Below are 24,184 nucleotides of genomic sequence, written 5' to 3'. Positions count from 1 at the left end.
CTGTGGGTCAATCACCACAGTGGAGAAAGCCCAGTATCAAGGTAAGACCAAATTCTCCAGGAGAATCCAGCTTTGCAATTCTCTTCCCACCCTTGTTAAGCTCCCTGATTTATGCCTTGTAATAACTACGAGTGGTCAAGAATCTTTCTTTCTTATTAGCAATTCTAAGTACACCAGAAGTAAATTTTTAAATCCTAAGCAAAAACTAAATGACCATAAAGTCTGCATTCACTTCCCAAGAGACAGTTCTGTTTCAACATGACAGCCTAATTAAAACCTCAGCAAATTGGCTGCAAAAGTTTTTAATAAACGCTCTTTGTAGGTAGTATTCGGGGGAGATGGGCTCACTGCAGAAGTGGTAGGAGGTCCCCATCCTTTGGTGACTTGGGCAGTAACTGAAGTCAGGGTGGACAGAGGCGACCTGGGGCCAGAAAACCCTTTTTTTTGGGGGGGGGGACGGACGGACGGATGGACAGACAGGCAGTGACACATGTAGAAGCCCCTCAGTTATCCTCAGTAATGTCAAATTCAGCATCCAGAAAAGAAAAACATTTGATTTCGAAAACATCTTCTGTTTTCTTTACTTTGAAACAAAACACCCCTTTGACCTCTCAAATGAAATGTTTCATTTCAGAAGAAATGCAACACTTCATTCAACACCAAATGACTTTTCTTTTCTGTCCAAAAGAGCCGGTGAACCAAAAAATTGGTTATTCCCTCACCTCTCCTTGTTCCCTACCTCCTAAGCCAATGGCCCCTCTATAATTCAATCCAAAAACCACATTACCATCCGCTTCCCCATGCACTGAGTGCACACACTCAGGTCACAGCGCATGAACTGCTTTGTGTTCCATCCTCACCACAGCACCGAACCCTCTGTCAGTTATTTAGCTGTTGGGTTCTTCTTTTCCCTTAGCGTGGGGTCATAGAAGGAGGTCAGGGAGCTCAGAGCTGCTCCTTCCCCATGGCATTAAGGGACTCGCTGCAGCTCCAGTGCTCAAGTCCTTTGCCCAGGTCCCAGTTTAAAGCTCCCCAAGCCCAGGGTTGGGGCAGCCCCTGTGCAGCAGCACTTTCCCCTCCCCAACACACCAGGGAGGTCAGGAAACCTCGCTAAGATGTTTTCTGTGAGCCAGCTTCAGCCCATTGCCTTTGATCCATCTCTTCCGCTTGCTTCCCCCCTTCCCCCCACCCCCTGCTCTTTTGAGCAGCTCTCAGATCACAAGTGCTCAAAAAAAAAAAAAAGAACTATTTTCAAATCTCTTTTATAGAAGGTGCCACTCTTTCCAAAGCCCTGCTGAGAAATCAAACTGGAGCAAATGGCTTCCAAACCTCCTGAACTCTTTACACTCTCCAAAGTTGCAGAAAGCCACTTTTCCATCCATTTCAATTTCATTCAGACTGAGATGTGTGAAGTTTACACATTTTCTACCTGTTTATACCTTAAGAGTCATGAAAACCTGTGGTCACATTGGATATAAATAAACCAGCCACGTTACTCCACATCTTTACTCATGGGGGAAAGCACCTTATGGCTCATTCACAAAAGCATCAAACAATCACTGATGATAAAAACTGAAGCAGAACATCACCCACAGCACTGCAATGCTGTTACAAGCCAGAAAGCCTATTCTCTATCTCCTATTCAAGCTCAGTACTTGAATAGCATATTCATGGGTTCATGTGCTAAATCCAAGCTACCAGTCACCCCAGACCTACAGTACAACCTCCCGTATAACTTAGGTTACAGAACGCCTTCCTGTTTTGTGTCCACCAACCTGTGAACATGAAGATGAAGTTTCTTGCAAGAGCTGATTCTATGGAAAGAGAAGTTATTCAGCAAAGATTTATGAATTGCAGACGCCGCCATCGGGATCAGCTTGCAAATGATTTACTAAACAGAAACAGGGCCGAGTTCATAACGGATGTTACTCCAAACAGCCAGTTTGACTGGTGCTATATATTTCGTCTATTGGACATAAAAAGGCATTTGCTGTAATGCAGGGAAATACAAGTGTTAAATATACTTTTTCTTTTTCCCCCACACGCACTTGTGCTTAAGAATTCTTCTCAGCTGCTGGGACTGAGATTGATAGCAGCCTTGCTGACAGCTTCACTAACACCAATTCAGAGTTGGGCAAATTTGCTTTGGAGTACGCCCGTCTTGAACAAATACAGTTTGGGGTCCATTAGAACTGTTAGCAAATTTGAGTTTGAAGCCTTCAGCAACGTCAGCAACTCCAGAGCTTTTGGAAAGATTGGTTCCAGCATCTGCTGGTTCACAGCTCCTGAACTACCAACTGCTGGGAGTGGGCAGAGGATAACTGGGAAGAGGATTTTACCCTGATGGTGGCCAGTGCTGGAGACAGGATGCCAAGCCTGCAAAGCTGGTCCTACAGCTTAGTTCATGTATTGAAGCAAACAGACTTTGCGTCAAGCATCCCACTACTCAGTGCAGGCCCACCCCAAACCCAGTCTCCAACAGCCCCCTCCCTACCAGAGGCTGGCAGGTCCTTTCTTTCTTTGTGCCACTCACATATCCACGTGGGCATATCGCAGACCATCCATTAATTGCTGTTTTAAATATTTTGTTGGTGAGAAGATGCTTTATTTAAAAATTTCTTGCAGTCAGCCCTGTGTTTCTGACAGTCTCAGCCTCTTGGGGGAATACAAAAAGGAATGCAGAACCTCTGATGCTGTGGACATAACTATTTTTTATTATTCAACCTTGTACAAAAATAAGACTGTACCAGGAACATGATGGGCTGCTTAAATGACACCTGGGATGGCTGTACCCTTGCCTGATCACATCCAGCTGACATTTGATGCCACGTCACTGAAGGAAACAGCATTTTTAACAGCCATGCACAATATCACAACTCCAGGCTTGGCCCCCAACCTGGAAAGTGAGAAAAGGAGGCGGTTCTGCATGAGAATGAGATACTAATCAGCTAATAATTTCCAATTGCCAAAGGAAAGTGAATATCACTAGCTATCATTATGTTGGGTTTGAAAGCCCTTCTTTAGTGTATAAAGCACATTAAAATGACTTCATGATCCATCATGCCACATGGTTTCCATGGCGTAAAAGAGGAATTACCGGCAATCACAAAGCACACAATGACCATCACTTAGCCCTGTCATTAGCTGCAGCACTTATTGAAGCAAACTGTGGCTGCAAACAAAGAACAGCTTGCTCTTATATTCAGTCTCCAGCGGTCAGCCACATCGCCCAGCAACCACTCATGGCATCTGACAGGAGGACTCAGCTCCATCCCCAGGCACTTTGCTGCCTTTCCACCTTGCAGGAATGGATGCAAAGCGCCCGCAGGCAGATGCACTGCCCACAGCCTGCTGCCCATCTGTATGATACCACAGCAAACCAAAATGCTCCCCAGCCCCTTGTGCTGGGGCAGAGCAGCTTCCTCCTGCAAGGGAAGAAATCTGCGTCCTTCACTCTACCACCTCTCGGTGCTGCTTCTGTCAGACAGCCACACACAGGGCACCTGAGCAGTCTGCATCCGTGCTCATGAAACAGCTGACACTGTGCCAAGCTTTGGAGCCTACTGTCTTCAGTAACACAGGGCCAAGTAGCATCAATGACAGAGTTTCTTTTGGGATTGCAAATACAAAAAAACAACAACAACAAAAAAAACAAAAACAAAACAAAAAAAAAAACAACACAACAAAACAGTGCAATGGGCAAGACATAAAGGATAAACAAGAAAGAAAAAAAAAAAAAGAAAGGTCAACAATTGCTGCAAAAAGCCTTCAGGCAACACAGGTCCCCTCTGCTTCCAACACCAGCTGTAAGCTGACATTCAGGAGGGCCAAGGCAGCAGAAGATTCTTCTACAAAGAGCAGACAGCTTGAATAAATCACAGCTTCCACTGAGCTGGGTGCAAGCAGAGTCAGTGAGCAGCTCCACATCCAGACACAAAAAGACTGGGAGCCGAGTGCTGCTTTTGCTGCTGAACAAGCCAGTAATTCTTAACTCGGGTTGTTGGTCCAGAGAGACTTCTTGCTCTCCCTCTGTACAAGCACTGACGGCCAGTGCGGCTGTTGGCTCCTTTGGGTTGGTGAATGATGCTGAAGTCTCAGCAGAAGCAAAGTCACAGTGACCCAGGAGTGAGGGACAGGATGGGGACACAGCTCCCACAGCCGCTGATTTAGTGATAAGCCTTGAAGGGAGAGCTAAGCCCTCAACTCATGGAACAACCATGGACAAACCTGGCACACCATCCCATAAATCTGTGCTACTGAGAGACCTAAGAGGAGTACTGCAAACATCTCAAGGTCAGCAATGCTCTTCTGCAGCCCTATTTTTTTCCTACTGCATCTTTTAACTATATTAAAATGTACTAGAAGACATTTATGGAGGAACTAGAGAAATTCTAAGTTCTGTCTTTTTCTATTACTGCAGCTCTAATGACTTCTCAGAGTTGCACCAAGCATACTAGTGTACTTCTCCCATACAAAGAAAGCAAACCTAAAGCCATAATTATGCAAATCAAAGAGGAAAAAGAGCAATTTGCCTTCCTTAAGGAGAAATCAGCCTTACACAGCATGCCTTGGAGAATGAACCAGAAGCTAGACAGGCACCACCTTTACAGCCTTATACTGCTTTGGGTCCCATTAAATAGGGGAGGGCTGCAGCTGGGACAAGCATGGGGATGTTGCTCAGGTGCTGAGACTGGATGGCTAAAGTGGTAACACCTGGTCAGTTCTGCATCATGCTGGCAGGGATGAAACTTCTCTTTAGGATCTTGCAGTTGCAAAATGAAGGTATGACCACAAATCAGTTGAAAAGTCTGCATCAAGTTTTCTCTATGTCCTTCTCCTTTTCTCTGCAAACCTCCAAAGGAAAGTCCTCACATCTCCCAGCTGAAGCTCCGTTTCTCAGTGCTAACAGTTTGTTTAAATAGGCACAGTGCCTATTGTTGCCCCACACATGGGAGGAATTTGCTAATGGGGAATTTGCATGGAATCACAGAATGGTTTGGGCTGGAGGAGACCTCTGGAAGTCATCACTTTGTGTCCTGGGAGCGTACAGAACCTGTGGGGATGCTGGAAACAGACCCTCTGCCAGCACACAGTGGTTTGTGCTTCCACAGAATCATTAAGACTGGAAAAGATCTCTAAGATCATCAAGTTCAACCCTAACCCACCCCACCATGCCCAGTGACCATGTCTCTCAACGCCACATCTCCACATTCCTTGAATACCCCCAGGGACAGTGACTCCCCCATCCCTTGGGCAGTCTGCACCAATGCATCACCACCCTTCCTTAGACAAAATTCTGAATATACAACCTGAATCTTCCCTGGAACAACTTGAGGCTGTTACCTGTGCCTGCAGGTGAGGACACTTGAATGTGTCCCGTGGGTAGAAGGGGTAGCGCCAGGCTGCAGATGGGGAAAAGAGAGGAGGCAGAGGCTGGGAGGGGAATTCACCCCCATGTCTGTGTCTGAGTCCACATAAGTGATGCTGCAGAGCCTTCAGCTGCAATAAGGATGAAAGCTCTGAGACCTGCACCCACTCTGCTGCCTGCTAGGAGCACTGCTAGGGATCTTCTTTGTCTCTTGCACTGTTTCTGAGCTGTTTCTCCCCTCCAAATGTTAAAACTCAGACTTTCAAAGATGTTCTGGCTCCACAGCGGATCTAAAGACCTGGCCCAGGGCCTTCAGTGTGGAGGTACCAGAGGCAAGAAGAGGAAAATCAGTTCTTTCAGCAGAAGATGAAAACAAATCACCTTGTATTTGCTGCACTCTTCTGAGTGAATGAACTGGTGGGAAGAAGAGGCAGGGGGGAGGAGTGGGCAGCTGAGTGGTGCTGTTCGAATGCTGGATCCCAAAGGCAAAACACAACCATAGGCTCTGCTTTGGGCCATGGTTAGTGGGCATGGTTGGGGTGGTTTGGGGTTGGACTTGGTGATCTTAGAGGTCTTTTCCAACCTTAATGATGCTATGATTCTATGAAATGTCTAGTGAGGAAGAACATGCACGATGACTGGATGCAGCTGCATTTTAACAGATTTCTCCCAAACATAATTTTTGCACGGCGCAGACAGATTTGCTCTTCTTGTCAGACACAAGAACAACAAAACAGCTCTGGGAATGGCCCCAGCTCCAGGCATTGCTGCCCTCTGGCTCACATCACTGACCCCAGGAGCACCTCTGCTGTTTCAGCCTCAGTGGTGATGCCTGTGTGGTAAAGCAAAACTGCCAATATGGTTTTGCTTTTTCATCAGAGAAGAATATCTATATTTCTAACTAATAACTTCAATTTTCTGTTAGCATGTATGTACCAGGTGTCTGCCTGGAAGAGCTTGATGTGGGTTCTGCTCTTCCTCCTCTCTCTCCTGCCTGGGATGCAGTCAGATACACTTTGGTTACGACGACTTTAATTTTGCTTCCATTCAAACCAGATGGAAACCCATCCCTAGAGGCAACTGGCAAGGGTAGAAATGGGATCCGCTAACAATTACATGGCATTTCCCAGCTAGTGGTTCCCATTTGCAGCACAGCCAACAAGCTCAGTGCTCAGGATGCTGCCTGGGCTGGGCAGTTGCCATTCCAAGCCTGGCCATCTCCTTTCTCTTTCAGTTGTTTGTTTGTTGAATGTTCATTGGGTCTGAACTCCAGGGATGAGCTGGGATTTTTGCTTGTTTGTGCTGGGGGGTTGTTTTCTTTTCTTTCCTTTCTTTCTTTTTTTTTTTTTTTTCAGATTTCATCTCTAGGATTCAGTGTTTTCCCAAATGACAGCTTGCTTGTACATCAAAAGAGATTTATGGTGTAAAAAATCTCCACTACGCCACTCTGAATTTACGCTCTGTCTTTGGACTCAATACACCCAGACCAGCGATCTCATTCTAAATATCTTTCACCCTTTCCTCTTGCTGAGTGTGGGTGAGGGAAAGAGCAATCAAATATTTATTCAGAAACCACTGATCTAACACAGGCTCCTCTGGTTTACCACGGGCTCTCAAAGCCCTTCTAAAATAAACTCCCAACCATTTTCTTTCTTTCTTCTTTTCCCCTTTGTTTGGGAAAAAAAAACACAGCACAGCTTTTATACCACTGGCACTTCCCAGGCTGTTTCTGACTGTTTACTCCCCCTATAAAGTTCCTCAGCAATGAGGGCATTATAAAACCTCTCTCCATCACTCCCCCCCATCTCACCTCCCTTCACTTGCAGATGCCTCTGAACAAACCATCCATCATGCAGTTAGAGGCTTTGGGTCATTAAAACCCAGATCTGGGATTGGTGCTGTGGGAACCAAGAGCTTTCAACACCACTCCAGAACGGGTTTTTATGGGTAATTGATGGGAAGACACAGACGGCTGGTGACAGCGTGGAGAGATTAAGCAGTTTAGTGCAGGGGAAGCCTGGCCGGTGCATCCATGCTGCTTCAGTGGCCAATCTCTAAAGGAATAAATGATGCTCATAAACACATCGTTTTTCACCAAATCATTATGCACTTCCTCTCTCCTGTGTGGTCTGCACACAGAGCCTGATCCAACACCCACGGAACCCATGGGAGTCATTTGTGCCAAACTGGAATTTACAGCCAGAATTCCTGATGAGTGTAGGGACCTGGGGAGGATCCCGGTGACAGGTAGACCTGCAAATGCAAACCTGCCATTACAAAATGCCAGATGTTCAACTTAACCCTCAGTGTGCTTGACCACAGTGTTCCCTGGGCAGCCAAAGTCGTGCCTCTGTGCTCCAGCATTAGCTCAGAGCTGGCTTTAGTCCCTTCTTAGTAGGCATGGGAAAACATAGCTGGAGGAATAACTGTCCTCTTTTTTCAGGATACCCTACAGCAATGAACAGCTGCAGAATCAAATTCAAGATCATTTCAGTGAAATTCTTACTGTATTTCTGACCATAGCCAGCAGCAGGGCAGAGGATGTTTTCATACATCCTTTTTTTTCTAGGGCAATGCTGTTCTGCAGAAACAGAATACAACAGAAGAAGGGATGTCATCCAAAGGACAGGCTTGAAAAGTGGATCCAACAAGAATGGGTCCACAATAGAGTCCAACCTAATGAGGTTCCACAAGGCCATGTGAAATGTGTTGGGTTGGTGAAATTCCAGATTCAAGCGCAGAATGGGGGAAGAACTCACTGAGAGCAGCCCTGCAGAGAAGGATGTTCTGGAGGGTGAAAAACTCAACATGACCTGACTTATCCATGTGTGGGGTTCATTGAGGACTTCCAGAAGTTGGGCCAAGAAAGAGGTTTAATAAACAAAGGTGACAAATTCAGTCTCTCCTATCCATTTTCATCCTCTGGTAAATATTGCCCTTGAATTTCATGGTATGCACTTCACCAGAAAGAAGCTAATGATCTAAGATGTAAACATTTTATTGCTCATCTCCAAAGCTTGTATGTAACTTTAACCCTTGCAAATCAAGCTTCAGGAGCTGTCAAGAAAGCTTTTATGGGCTCAAAGGCAAAGTGCTGGCCCCATTAAAGTCGGTGGAACTTTTGCCATTACCCTGGGACATTTTGGGGGAAGTGAGGAAAGCACCAAGGACAGAAACATAGCTGTTATCGAATTATCTCACCAGGTCATGATATCCAAGACACCCAACTTGCAGCTACATCAAGACATGACATCCAAACTAAGCTATTTGTCAGGCATTTTGTACTAACAAATGAACAGTCCCAGAGGAGACAGACACTTTGGATGGAAGTGGGGGAGAGTTTAGTGGGCACTTTAATTGGTCACGTCTCTTTTTTCCTTGCAATCAAAGAGACCACGTCTGGATGAAGGGGCTGTGCCACCAATCATGTCACCAGCTGCATGGAAAAGCTCTCCTTGGCCTGGGCCAAATGCCCCACCACTCAGTGGAGCCCCACAGGGTTCTGCTCTCACCCCTCCCCAGGCTTTCGAGGATTCTCAGCACGCTGGAGGTCTCAGCAGCTCACTGTGTGCACATCATTGCCATCCACGCTCCACCTTCCATTGTGTTACAAGAAAAGTCTGAGAGTGCGGGGGATGACAAATGAGCAGCCACGCACACATTAATTCATTCCCAATCATCATTAATAAAAGAAGAGGGGGTTGGAATGCCCTTGTAAAATTTAAGCAACTGTTTGCTTAATGTCTCTGGTCATGACATGAAAGCATGTGATTGATAATTCTTACTAGAGGCTGGATTATTTTTGACCTAGTGTATTTCTTGCTTATTGTACAGTCTCTGAAGCACTGTGTCCTCCCCTGCACGTCTTATGTGGGTTCCTTGAAGAGAGGCAGCCCAAGCCATGATTGAGCAGCAATTTGTTTTTGTTTACTTGGCCAATTAAGGTCAAGTTAATGAAGCATCGGGTGGAAAATAGCAGCTCCTGTTATGTTGCCTCAGCAGCAATTACAGTTCTCTTTAAAAAAGGTTAAGGAATTAATTGCAGTGGTTCTTTAGCTATAAAAAATTAGCAGGGGGTCTGTCTGAGCTGGTTTGAGAACTGAGTGACCCATCTGTTTCTGTGGGCAATGTTTAATGGCAGTGCAGAGGAGTAAGTTCACTCTTGATTCATTCAGGCTCTGCAGTGTTCGAGGGAGGATCTGTGCTGGGAAAGCAGCAGCCCCCACTAAGACAAATCTAACAGCACTGGAACAGTGATGGATGAGGTTGGGGAGCTCCTGGCCCTCAGCTGCCCAAAGCTCAGCAAGATGGATGGCATGCTGAGTAAGGACAAGCTGAACCATTTTGGGACCAAACGTGGGACGGTTGTGTCCTTGCCCTTCGGTGATGGTCAACTGCTCAAGTGGAGCAAACAGAAGTAGAGCAACCAGTGGGGCTCAGCTCTGCCCTTCTTCATCCTTCTTTAAACCCCGGGCGGCTGCTGCTGCCCCACAGGAATTGTCACTGCAGGAGCCTGGCATGCAGGGTTGTGGTGCCTTGAGGAAGGAGCCCAGTTGTGCTGTAGGAGATTCCCTACAACTCACTAAAAGCCCAAAAATCAGTAGTGTGAGGCTGGCCCCACCAGACCCATCCACTCACCTGCTGCTGCAATGCCTGGGGGAGTTGTTTGCAATCAGCAATGAAAAATGTTGAGGAGAATCCCCCCAAATGCTGAGTGAGGCAGTGAGAGGATCAAGCCACCTCATTTCAAACATTAAAAGCTCATTGCCTAACCTGTATGCTTTGCAAAACTCTTTGTAGTGATTGGCACCAGAAAATTTTAGCCTGCAGGTAGCTTTAGAAAGATGAAAAAGCCATGCTGTCAGCCCAAGCTGATGGTTTTCTTTTTCCATCAGCGAAGTCCCACGACAGCAGTTTTCCAGGGTCACTTAAAGCAAGCTGGATGTTTTTCTCACAGAGAAAACTCAACAAAAGTGGCTTGGTTTGGTTTCGGATTTCTTTGCTCTGGATGAAACCAGCTCTAGAAAGATGGAAAGGACATTACTACTTGGAAAGAGCAAAGGATTCTTATGAATCCTACCTTAGGAGTAGTCCTTTTAAAAGGACTTTTAAAAGATTTGATGCCCCAAACTGCTAAACTGGTCGCTACGTACTAAACCCCAGCATTGTTGCTAATGCTGAGCTGCAGTCCAAAGACAGCTCCTGAATGAGCCATGCTACCACCACAGTGATGGATGTGAGTTCCCTTTGCCCTATAAAGCATCCTCTTAAATATTTTCAGGTTGTTATAAGGTCCCTCCTTGGGCTCTTCTTCCTGCAGCCCAAATCCCAGTCTGCATTTCTTTCACTCAGCACAAAATCCTGTGTTGTTATAACAAAACAAATGAAGCAAATGAAGAGCCATTGGGTCCGGTGACTTCATCCCAGGCCCTCTGCACCTATTGCAGCAGACAGTCATTAATTATATCATCATTTGCTATTTTTTCCTCTCATACTCTGACTCAGTGCACAAGATGAGCCCTGGGCAGTGGCAGAGGCTGCTGCCCGCAGGATTCTCTTGCATTAAAAGAAAAAATAAAAAGGGAAAAAAAAAAAAAAAGTTAAAAACGACGTTTGAAATGGAGGAGATATTTTTGAACAAGCGCAGACAATGTTCTCCCCTGCTTCCTCTTGCCACTCCGTGCATGATAAATGTGCTTCCTCCGCCAAATGGGTGGTGAAAGCAGAGCGAGTCCTGCTGAAACTAATGGCTGTGTGTTTTACCTTTTGTTTTTCAGACGGAGGCGGAAAGCAATCTATTTTTACATTAAATAGATAAAACGACATCACTGAATTGGGATCAAATGCAGTGAAAAGAAGAGAAGAGCACAGCACGGCCACCGAGCTGACCCTCGTCATTTCTTACGTCCACTCCATTTGGTTTTGATCTGACTTGGAGTGTGTTAAATATCTCCAGGTACGTCTGCAGTGACCTGCATGGCTGGAGATGTGTCAGTCACCTCCCAGCTTGCAGCCTTCCTCCCCTCTTCACAAGGAATTAACTTTCCGGGTAATTTATTCTTGATGAATTTCTTGGGGAATATACCAAATACACCTTTTTCTGTTCCTGTTCTGGTCCTCATTTTTTTCAAGATGAAACTGAAAGAAAACCTTCCTCGGGATGGAATCTCAGGGCCAGCTCCATGTGCAGACATTGCTCTTTCAATCGGCATGGAAGTACCCCCCTAACATCCAGCTTCCAGTCTGACAAAGAGTCACAGAATCTTAGAACCACAATAAAACAACTTGGGTTGAAAGGGTCCTTGTCATAGGTAGTACCAATACCAAACCAAAACCATAAAGCCATGACAGTCTTTGAAGCCCACCCAGCTCTCATTTGAATTCCTTGGAGATCATGATCTGATCCCACATCTGGTCACTGAAGAAGATGTGGAGGTGCTGTGGCTCTGCAACAGTGGGGCTCAGGAACTGAAAGCTCATCTAGAGGATTCTGATCCACCAGGAGCATGCAGGAATGAGTGAGAAGAGGAAGATGCACGGCAGAGGAATACGAGGAGCTCTAGCAGTGCAGTTTGTGGCTCCAAGGGAGGAGCAAAGGGCTGGCTGCAGTTCTGAGCTGTGTGTCTGGGACTTGGATGTGTCACCTCTCAGTACACGTCTCCCAGGCCCCTCCAATAGGAGCATGGAGCTCCAAGCGCCTGAGCTGTCTCACAGATCTCACCTCCCTCTTGCAAGTGAAAGCAGCCTCCTTTTCCCCACTGGCACATGCAGACCTACAAGCCCTTGGGGACCAGGAGTCTAGAAGTACCCACAAATAACACAGCCCCAGGTCTGTTAGGGACTCGGAGTGCTTCTGCCATTAGAGGCAGAAATGGCTCTGAGTGCTGCCAAGATGAGCCCCAGGGTGCACAAATCTACCCAGGGATGCATCATCCTCAGGCTTTTGCTGAGCAGGGACTGTGGAGCCGGATTAAGCAAACTGCAGGATGGTAAAATGCAGAAATGGAAGGAGAATATTTGAGTGCATCTCCCCAGAGCTTCTGGAACAGATCAGAATAATACCACAAAGTGCAATTTTCCTTGCAGGAATGGCTCTTCCTGCAGTCCACAGGAGCATTCTTGTGCCAAAACACCCTGGTGCACAGTTTGCAATGCATGCCAGCTTTCTTTGACCTTCCAAAAAAATGATATAATAAAAAGAAAACATATTTCTTATGATGGGAGCATTCCCCACTGCCATCCCTTCCCATAAGTCAAGTATTCCCACTGGACAGCATAAATGTCCACTTCGTGTAGATTTAGTAGAAGTGGTCAATTTACCAGGAAAAAAAACATTCAATCTTCTGTTTTAAAAAAGTCTGAGAAACTGAAAAAAAGAAACTAAAATGTGGTGGGGTTTGTTGTTGTTGTTGTTTTCCTAAGAGAAAATGTTAAAATACAAAGAATTCTGGGAATGAGGTGACTGGCCTTTAGAGGAGCCTGGGTGAAGTCTTCAAAAATACTGTTTTAGCAGAGCTCATAAAATAATTAGGGCAAGAATATTATTTAGACAATAGGAAAACACAAATAATTTCCCTCTGAAATGTCTCCTGTTGTTTTTCCTACTGAAGAGTGTTGTCATTTTGTTTCTTTTCCCACTCAGTGCTCTCTGGTTGGACTGGCAACCTCCCTTGGGAGAAAACCCCGTCTGATGAGGTTGCACCCTGCTTCTGCCTCTGCTCTGAGCAAGTGGACCAATGGCCCTGGCACGTGGAGACAACATAGGTATCAGGGCTGCAGCGGTGTGGAGATGGTGAAGAGAACAAATATGCTTTCTATTCCACAGTAACACTCTACTCTACTCCATTCCACTCTACTCTACCCTACCCTACTTCACCCTATCCAAGCCTACTCTACCCTACCCTCCTCCACTGCAGTCTACTCTATTTTCCCCTACTCTACTATACTGTACTCTACTCTCCCCTACCCTACTCTATGCCATTCCACTTTATTCTACTCTATCCTATCCTAGAGGTCCTATTCCGTTCTACAAGTTCTACTCTGTTCTAGAATTCTGTTCCATTAGAACAGAAATAGGAAACCACCCAAACTGAACTTAAGTGTAACGCAGCGGTGCACTAAGGACACTCAGGTTGCTGAAATTCAGCATTTCAGTTCAGGTTTGGTGTCCCAGGTCTCCCATTGCTGGAGAGCAGGGGGATGGATCGGCAAGAAATATTCTTCGCTTCCTCCTTCATGCTTGGAGGGTTATTTTACCTTCTTTCCTTATTGACCTGTCCCTTTCAGGGATGCTGGTCACAGGATTATATGAACAACCCCTTCCAGCTTCTTTTTGCCCCTTGCAATCCATTTCCCTTCACTAGGCTGCAGCCAAGAATTTAATACACTGACATTTTCCTGTTTGTTTGAATTTACTGCTCCAATCTGTTTGCACATCTCATTGTACATAATGGCATGAGAGATTAGGAGAAGAGTTGATCAGACTTAGGTCCTCCCAGAATCTGCTGGAATACTCTGGCGACTTTGAGGTGTTTGAAGGATGGATTTTAAAGGGCCATGCTAAGCAGTTTGCTCAAAATGTGTTTGCAATGCTGAATTTACTTCAAAGCAAGCACGTCTGGAATTGCTGGATGCACGCAGCAGGGGACATGTGAAACCAGTGGGGAGCTGATGATCAACATAGCCAGCCACAGCCACGCCTGCAGGCAAGATGGGCAGGTTCAGATGTCCTCATCAAACACAGAACAGACTTAGGGGTGTAAAAGTGAGCATGGAAGCAGCTGGGATCTGAGAAAAGGAGAGAGGTTCTAACGGCAGCTCTGCAGCGTTACAGGGATATTTAACACATTATCATAATTTGGAGATGGCGTGGGAAATTAATAAAACCATCAACATTTCTCATCCTGTAGGTTAGTCCATACCTGAAGAATGCTGGCTTCCATGATCTATTCCAAAATAAGCAGTTTTCACCAGGAGACAGCCTGACACTTGGACGATTTAATCAAGAGCTTCACGTCACTCCCACACTGCTTAGCTTTCTCTAAAAAAGCTTGTTTGCTTTACAGACTCCTTCTGCAGACCTTTTTCTTGGCTTGGAGAAATGTGCTGTAGCAGTGAGTAGAAAAGCAAGCATTTACAAACTCTTCACGTCTTCGAGCAGAGAGACAGTAGCTGGGGATGGCCAAAAAGCAAGTTTGTAAGAAATTCGTTTTTTTTTTTTTTTTTTTTTTTCCACTCTTTTGCTTGTTGATTTTGGTCCAAATTGTACTGAAACCAATACTATTTTTTTAAATATATCACTGAGTAGAAACTCCCACGGTTTTGAAGCCATTGCTGTGAAGCTTCCGTCCCCGTTGGTAGAAGTGGGGATGGCACTGGAACACAGTGGGGAAGATCCTGCACACCACTGCCAGCCCCAAATCCCATCCCCACCTGGCTCCAGCTTTCACAGAAACTGGCCTTGGGTTTGGCAGAACCAATTTGAAGCTCAGAAGTGTTAAGTGAGATAATTAGTGCTGCATGCAATGGGGATTTTCATGAGGATGCTTGGTTCTAATGGAGAGTTTTTGTCTGGTCCTTCTGTGGACAGCTGTGATGAGACTAAACTGGGCTTTGACAAGCTGCTCAAAACACCTCATTACCAGGAAGATTGGAGAGAGTTCAGAAAAAGAGGACGAAAAAAATAATTAAAGTATTGGTGGGAGCGAGTTAGGAGGAAGATTAAAAGAATGGAAAATCTATAGCATGCTTAAGCAACACACAGCGTGGAAAGGTGAGGAAAGAGACATTTCTGTGTGTGTTTGAAGGCTGCACGTACTTAGACGGAAGATTTATTTGGGGTGGGAGAGGAAAAAAGGGGTGAAAGATGTAAGGGAGCTGCGCTTGCTGACAATGGGTCCTGTCCTGCCCAAGTCAAACAACAGCAATCACACAGCAACAGACCACGGTAGTTGCTGGCTCTTGTTAAAGTCTGCAGGATGCACCAGGTCCCAGGGATATGTGGGAAAAAGGATTTGGGGTCAGCTCATCAGCAGTCCTGGAAAGAAGGGCCAACACCCTTCTGATTCTGCCTATGGGCACCAGCACTCGTTGCAGAAAGCTCCCAGCACTGCTGCAGCTCCTTTGCTCATTAAACTGCTGTAGATTCGAACACAAAGAGAATGTGAGCATCATTAGCACTAAATATGTTTTCTTCCTTGGTTTTGTTTTCTAAAGGAGATGTTTGTGGGCTTGTATAACGAGGTGCTCGTTGGCAGAGCAGGTAGAGAATGGAAATGAGGCAAAGAGGTGTAAAAACAGAATGGATCAATGAGCAGCACCCTCTCTGGACAGGAACAAAGAAATGTCCCCTTATACCTGTAATCCTAACAGTGACAATCACAGAAGGGCACACCAATCTGCCATACCTCGCAGGCCCCATTACTATAATGCCTGAGCATCTCCTGATTGCTAATGAACTCACCAGGGGCCTCAGTGCAATTAACTTGAGCCAAAGGAGAGCTGCAGAACAAAGGTCTGCAGAACAGCAACACATCTTTCTGTCTTGAGCAATAGCAAGAATGTGAATGAAATAAAATGCAATTCCTCCTGAGACGGTGTCGGGACACACCACCATTAAAAGGCTGCAACTTCTATTTCTGCTTTGCCTAAATAAACTGAGATATTGGACCAGAAAGCTTCCAATTAATCACCCAGAGACTCCTCATTTATGAGATGAAGTGCTTGGAGCACATCAGCGTTTTCCTCAAAACAGGTTTCAAATCATGCAAGGCTCCAAATCTGCCTGGGTGTGCAAGCTGGGATTTGTCAGTGTTGACCAAACGAACAAAAGGAAGTTCACTGAAAAATTCCTGGTGGCCACTACTGTCATTTCCATACAGCCACTCTCATTGCCAGGTGGCCACTGCCCCCATTTCCATGTGGCCACTCCATTTCCAGCCGACTGTTGAACATCCTGCCATTTAAATAACTAAAAAAATGCTAACCATAGATAAAAATGCCCATATCCTCCCATTTCCTCCTGATACTCTGGTGCACCCTACAAGATGCCTTTGGTCATTCACAGCTAAAAGTCCCATTCAGAGAGATGGGAGATGGTGTGTGACCACCAGGAGCAATGTCAGCACTTCTTAGAGCCAAGCTCTGCACCAGATGCACGTGGAAGTGTGCAGAACAAATGGCAAGAACAAAAAATTGAATCGAGGCATTGCACTGTAAAACTTAATCTCCCATATAGAGACTTAGTCTATCATAAAAGAAACAGTGCTGGGGGTTGTAAGAAAACATGAGACCCTTGGGATGATTTGATGTCCTAAAGACATAAAGACATAAGCCACAGTGATGCAGAAATGAGCTCAGTAACAAGGAGGCTGTTATATTTCAATTGGTTATGTGTATTCTACATAAAACACAATCAAAACACTTGTTTTTGAAGGATGTAAATGCCCTTCTCAGGCTGAGCTGGAGCACTGTTACAGATTTGGAATCTTAAATATCCTTTTTGGCTTTAAACTTGGGTGATTCTTCCCCATTCAGCCAAACTGCCCAGCATTTCCAACACCTCTTGCTGAATACGTTGAGAACTCATTCTATAGCACAGCCATGTGACATGAAAAAGCATTTCAGGAAAAGAAGCTTCTTCTTCCAGAAAGGGAAGACTGAGGAATGCTTGGAAATAGGAATACTATGAAGTCAAAATGCGGTGCTTAATTTCCATTTTCATGTTTGACTTAACTCTGGCTTTACCCTATTGTTTTAATGTAGCACAGAAAGGCGTAATAAGAATTTAAATTATATAGAATGTGATAAATATTTTACAGGTTTTTAATATTTATATATTACATTTGCTTTTTTTTTTTTCCAAATAATTCTGCTTTAGTATTAACAGAATGAAGTACTTCCAGAAGGAGGTTCTGACATTTCCAAAATGAAATTTCCGCTTGGTGAAATATTTCTAAATTCTGCCCTTCATTCAGATGTGAAGGGAAAATGAATTTCAACACCTTGAGCTTTCCCAAAGACAGGAAGATGATTTTCTCTCTCATTTTTTTAACTCTCACCTTTTCCTGCAGCCTTTGAGAGGCTGTTCTCTGCATTATCAGGGTGTCATAAGCACTTCTGGAGGCATAAGCCGGAAGATGTTTAGTTATTTTACCCTTGGAGACATGAGGCTTGCATTTCAACTCCTCTACCTTTCAATACAAGGAAGCTCAGCAACATTTTGGGGCGGTGCTAGCACAGGGTGATGAGATGAGGGCAGTGCTGGCTTTATTGGCCCCCAAGGTTCATGCTGTGCAGCTGCAGGAAGCAGGAGGGTTTGCAGTCTCTCATCACAGAGCTCTGCCACCCTCTGCTGGGAACCAGGTCACAGCCAGGGCCTGGCTCCCTTGGGCTTTATGAGCATCCCCCTCTCTCCACCAGCTGCTGTCATTAAGGTGAAACCCTCCCTTGGTGTTGTCTTACCATTGCAGTGTGAGTTTGTGGTTCTGGGCTGCTACATGCTGCAGCTGCATGGTGGAATCATAGTGGCTGGTAAAAACCTCTCAGATCCCCAAGTTTAACCCCAGCCCACCCCCCATGCCCACGGACCATGTCCCCAAGTGCCACATCTCCACAGTTCTCAATACCTCCAGGGACAGTAACCCCCCCACCCACCTGGGCAGCTGTGCCAATGCACAGCTCTTCAATTCTTCTCTCTCTGAGAAGAAATTGTTCCTAATATCCAACCTGAAGGGCGATCCCACACCCTGAGCACTGTCCCGATGCCAGCCCAGATGCCCTGGCTTTGGGATCATGGCTCAGGAGGATGTGGATAAAGTACAACATCCCACCACTGAACAAGCAGGTATGTGAGGCTGCACATCACAGATGGCACCCAAATACCCTTAAATCTGCCTCATGGAAGCACCAGCTCCTGGCCTGGCTGTCAATCCTCAGCACTGCAAATCACAGAATCTCAGTATGATTTAGTTGGAAGGGCCTTCTGTACAACAAGCACCTGGGTGTGTGTTCTGAAGACACTACAGGTTCCAGGGAGGGTGGGATCCTCTTCATGAATGGCCTCAAAGGATTCCTCCAACTGCTAGCAATAGTAGATTTGTTTATGCAGAAAAATGAAAAATTTACAGGATTTAGCCAAATCTGGGGTCCAGCAGTGGAGATGCCTGTAACAGAGGATGCTTAGAGATGCTTTACTTGAAGAAATACTCTTCTTGAAGAAATAGGTTACTTCCATGGCTGGAATTACACGTCTGTTTGGAGGAGCTGCTTGCTCTGCTTTGCTTTGCTTTGTACACAACTCGTGGTCTCCGGAAGTAAAAAAAAACAACCTTTGAAAACCTTTTATCCCAATTTACATCAGGCAAATATTTGATTTCTTTCTTTTGAGAGGCAACAAAATGCATTAGCACATGTGGGGGAAGACAGGGGAGGACCACAATGGAGCAATAAATCGATGGGCGCGCTCAGAGAATGGGAATGACAAAACTGCATTTAGGAGCAGATACAGATCCCAGTCGTGCTGGAAGAGAGCTCATTTGTGTTTATCTATTTTTTGGATGCTTTGTGGTATTTTGAAGAGTTTTATATTCATCAGTTTCCAGACAAGTGAGAGATATGAAGAAAGGGAAGATAATGTCAATCATGAATTTGGGATTTCAGCTTTTCATTTTTCTAAGTACAGAAAGTAGAAACCAATCCTTCCCTTTTCAAGCCTCAAGACATGCTTTAGGATATTTTCTATGGATTTTCTTGATAGAAAAGGGACATTTCAGCATTTCTAGACCAAAGAATCTGCTGCTGAATATAGTCTGCTAAGGGCTGCCCATCTGCCTACAACTAGCCATGATCAACACCAACTTCTTTTCTTTTCTGTGCTTTATTTTGTTTTGTTTTGTTTTGTTTTGTTTTGTTTTGTTTCCCCCAGAAGAAAACAGGAAAAGGAATTGGTTGTCTTGTTATTAATCATGTTTGTTTTGAGAATGCCTAAGGACTGATCAGGGTTATGTCCCTGTTGTGCTCAGTGCTGTATGAGCACAGAGGTGTAAGAATGGTTACTGCAGAAATACATCATGCATTACTAGTGGCCCAAGCTGCATGAGAGAGCTTTGAGGCAGGACAAGAAGCACTTGGCCTTTATTTCTAACAAGGGAGATCTTGGTTAGACACTGGGCAAAACTGTTTTAGTAATGAGGCCAATTAAATACCAAAATGAATTGCCTGCAAAGGTGCAGCATTGCCATCGCTGGAGTTGGGTGGAATGGATTAGACATGCTTCCAAGCCTGGATGCTCCATCTTTTGGCAAGGCACTGGCCATCTGGAGGCCCTTCCAGCTAAGGCTTTCTGAGAGTTTTGTGACAGTTAGGAGCAACCAATGCTTCTGCCCTCATTCTGCACTGTCTTCTTGACATTGAGAAGCAGCCAGTCCCAGTAGAATCATCTCCAGCCTTCCCTGTGGGTCTGCCCATGAAGCAGTACAGCACAAACCTCACAGCTTTGCTACCTCTGCAGTGTATTAAGCATATCCTGGTGTGTGCTTATAGTCTGCTTTCTTATACCTGTGTTCCAGGTCATGCTGGTGGAAAACTCTCCAACCCTGGCCCTCACTGAGTGTCTGTGGACAAACCCATCAATGTTTAGGGGCAAAGACCTGCTGGCACAACAGACGTCCCCACCTTTTTGGAAAAATAATTAGTCCGAGCTCCTCTTGTTTGTGTTCCTGTGCTGGGATGCTCTGTTCCCTGCACAACAGCCATAAGAAAGGTATTAATACTCCAGCATTGCAATAAGCACCAGAGTGGCTTTAAAATCCTTTTTTTTTGTTCATTTCCTTTTTTTTTTTTCCCTGATCTTGAGTCAAAGAAATGAGGCTGTAGAAGAAATTACCAGGTCAGAATTTATGACAGTTAATGGGCCGATGAATCTGCAGGATTGCTGAACATCTGGATTCAGCAAGTGCCTAATGCCAAGCAAATAAAAGTGATCCCTGAGGAGTATGAACCTGTGGACCACAATGTCAGCCTGGCTATTTGAAGGCACTGACCTTGCATGTTTCATAGCGTGGATGAGTGCAATTTCTGTGCCAGCAGCTGCGCAAAATTGCACAGAGAGAACAGGCAGGGATCCTACCTGCAAACACAGCTGGTGTGATGCTCTGGGCCAAGCAGGTGTGTCCCGCAGACATCCATGGAGCTGCGCTTGCCAGATGGGCTGGGCTGTTTGAAGCATGGCTCTGCCAAAGCCTCTGCTCTGCTCCCAAGAGACTTATTGAAATCCAAAAGGAAAAAAATCTGTATTTCAGCCCTGAGATGCAGAATGTGGAGAAGTAAGTGGCCTCCTGTGGCTCAGCTCTCAAAACCTCAGCTCTGTTCTCCTGGCTATCGCAAATGCTGCATTTGTTATTCCAAACAGTTTAACCTCTCCCTGCCTTCCTTGCGCACAAAGCACCTGGAGAAGCAGAGAGAGCTTGGTGCAAGAAGGTAAAGCTGTCTGTGAGAAGGAGCAGTCAGCTTTGTGATGATTCAAACAGCCTCAGGTCTTGCATATATAGTTGTGGGGATCTCCCCAAATCCCAGCACTGTAGCGTGACTGGGAGGGCATGAGGACGTGGAGAAACACTTTATGCAGAAGGCCAAAAAAGCCATCAAACCAAATGTAACCATCTATTTTAGGATGAGATGACTTTCACACACAGAACAGCAATAACCCAAGGGACAGCAATGGACCAGTGACAGAAATTCAGAGTAGAAAATAAAGGAAAAAAACAAGGAGAGTAGGAACAGAGCATTCTTCCCTCCACACCTTACCCAGAAATAGCCAATTGCATGTCTTCCCTGCATTCAAACCATGCTTTTACTTAGCTCTTGACTGCACAGCTCTACCAGTAAATCCAAACACTTTCAGGGACTGCCACATGTGGGGACATGGGCTCAGTTTGCCACTGCCCAGGGAAGCCAAGCCTCTATCACTCATAGAATCATAGAATGGCTTGGGTTGGAAGGGACCTCAAGGATTATGAAGTTCCAACCCACCCGCCACATTCAGGGCACAAATCTCCACATTTATCACTGGACGAGGCTGCCCAGAGCCCCATCCAACCAGCCTTGAACACCTCCAGGGATGGGGCATCCACAACATCTCTGGGCAGCTGTTCCAGCACCTCACCACTCTCATTGTAAAGAACTTCTCCCTGATATCCAACCTAAATCTTCCTTCCTTCAACTTAATACAATTTCCCCCTGTCCTGCTGTTAACTACCCTTTCCAAGAGTTGACTCCCCTCCTGTTTGCAGGCTCCCCTTAGGTACTGAAAAGCTGCCGTGAGGTCACCCTGCAGCTTCTCTTCTCCAGGCTGAACAACCCAGCTCCCTCAGCATGCCTTTCAAGGGGAGGTGCTCCAGCCCTCTGATCATCTCTGTGGCTCTCCTCTGGACCCTCTCCAGCAACTCCCTGACCTGGTTTCAATGCTCTTTTCTTTTTGGCAATGCCAATGTAGCTATGAGGAGTGGCAACTCAAGATGATGCATTTCAAGGAGAAAGAAAAAAAAAATGGTTTAAAAGAGCATTTTTGAATGGAAAACCTTTTTCTTTTGTTCCAAAATGCTCAACGCTGTGGGCTCGTGAGCTGCTGCAAAGGGTGCCCTCAGATGGCAAGCTGGGACGCGGCTTTCAGATGCCATCCCATTGTCCATCCAGGAGAGCAGGCCACAGTCCTCACCAAAACCTCCAGAATTAAAAATTCGCTATCTAGATAGATCAATCATTTCCCTTTCTAGCTTTTCAGGTAGGGAAATGCACATGTCCAAATGACTGCCAGCCACGGAAAATCAGCTCACTGCCTGTTGTCTTTTTGTACTCCCGCTGCGACGTGGTGAGACAGCGCTTCTGCTCCGAACCTTTGTTGTCACTGTCTTAAAACAGTCACACCAGAACCACCTTTATTGGTTTGACATTTCTCAGATGTTTGCGTTTCAGAAGAACTTAATCAGCTCTTCTTGAGTTACACGATCATAAAAAAAAATTATTTACAGCTTTTAACTCTTTTGGCATCCTTTTTTGTGGTGAAGTAACTAAAAAGTGCTTTGTTTTGGATACTGCTGCTGGTAAGATGTTCCCCTCCTACCCTTTTTTTTTCACTGTAGAATTCTGCCTTTCTGTTAGGAGTTATTTGGTTTCTGAATTCAGGGCTTTCTGATGAATATTGAATAGCATAAGAGAAGCAGGTGCTTTGTCCAGAAAAATCCCAAACTTGATTTTTCATTTAAGAAGTTCTGGTTTTAATAGGGTTTGGGTCTGGGTTTTTTTTTTTTTTTTTTTTTTGTCTGTCTTGCTTTTGAACTCAAACTCCCTTTAGACCCTGCTGACATTTCAGCCTACAAATCACTTCTTGTTTCATCCCCACAAACTGAAACAAAGCCTCTCCTTCTCATGCAAAACCAGTCTTCTGTGTGTGGCAAATTGCACAAATGGAACAGTAGCCTGAAAATAGAGAAGACTTCCTACAGGGAGGACCATGTGCCGAAAAAGCACATTTTCTTGCTCCACTAACAACAGGGTCATATCACCGTGTTGGGATGTTGCTATGGGATATCAGCAGTGCCATCTCCACTAGGTTTGCTCAATGGTGCCTCGATAGTGATGGCACCATTGTGGGGATGAGCATGGTTTGGTACCAAGAACATTCCCTGGCATGGTGTTATTTACCAATACAGATTTAGCCAAAGAAACTATGCGGCTTCCTATAAATTCCTCTAGTTACTATGGCTACGAGGATGCTGTAAGTACATCATGGGGAGATGATTTCCCCAGCAGAAAACCTACAAGACAATCGCTGCAATTCTTGCTGGTTTACAATTAACAAATCCTTTGTAGCAGGAGTCTGCAGAGCAGATCTTAGCAAGCTGAGCTCAAAGCAAGGGGCTCCATGAGCACATGGGACAGTGCTGGCTTTGGTGATCTCCTCCAAGCACCTTTGTTGAAACCAAGGAGCTTCGATTTGGTTGCAGCCACCAGGGAGCAGAGGGAGGATGGGGATGGAGCAGAGCACGGCTGGGGTTGCTCCACACGTCGGTCAAGTGCCAGCATGATGGACATGAGAAATGGCTCTCTTATAAAAAAAGGGGAAATAAAGAGAGGAAAAAAGAAGGAAAAAAAAGTGCTCCAGTGCTTCATATCCCCTGCCAGGAGTTGCAGAGAAGTCATATGCTGTTTGGGTTCTTCTCAGCCTCTTTCTTCTGCTATCACAAAGTCATGCCCTCTAACAAGACTGACAATATGCAGACCTTAAAACTGAGATACAAAGGAAACAGCCAGGATTATGCATTTGATTAATCTTTACATTACAAACATAAAGGGCAGGATATGCTGTTTCTCCCTGCCTGGAAAGCCCTGGCTACCACAGTTCCTGAAAACTATAGATTTTTTCCTCTTGTTCAATTCCCATTAACAACAAAGTACAGTAGACTGAAAACATCTCTGCTTTGTATGCTCTCAGTCTCCCTGTGTGATTGCTTCAAAATCCCCTGATCATGGCAGTGCTACCCAGCTCACTGCCTGTACCAAATGGAAGACGGAGATCGGACCAAGAAAGAGACAGTTGGGTTTCTAATGGCCTTTTTGCTCTGTATCACAAATTTGCTGGTCACGTAAAACCATTTTCCTGGCAAACGAGCAGCATATAAAATAACACCAGGTTCAGTTTCTCATTTGAGGAGTCTTCAGCCCAGAGGTCTCCCTGTTTGACAGCTCCAGGTGATGGATGGACTCAGACCAAGCTGAGCAGCACTCAACCAGCCCGGTCTCATTTAGTTTTGTCCCATT

At 45.4% G+C, this 24,184-nt stretch overlaps 1 protein-coding gene across 1 annotated transcript in view; it reads right to left on the bottom strand.

Annotated features, from left to right (window-relative positions):
• The window catches only part of ASIC2 (acid sensing ion channel subunit 2), a 417,764-nt gene that overhangs the window by 120,057 nt on the left and 273,523 nt on the right, over positions 1-24,184 (bottom strand). The gene's annotated exons all lie outside the window — the stretch shown is intronic.

This window comes from Centrocercus urophasianus, unplaced genomic scaffold (genome assembly GCF_019232065.1).
Source record: "Centrocercus urophasianus isolate 14NV4802_14NV808 unplaced genomic scaffold, USGS_Curo_1.0 seq_57, whole genome shotgun sequence".
Lineage (NCBI taxonomy): Eukaryota > Metazoa > Chordata > Aves > Galliformes > Phasianidae > Centrocercus > Centrocercus urophasianus.
This window is presented reverse-complemented; position numbering and strand designations above follow the sequence as displayed.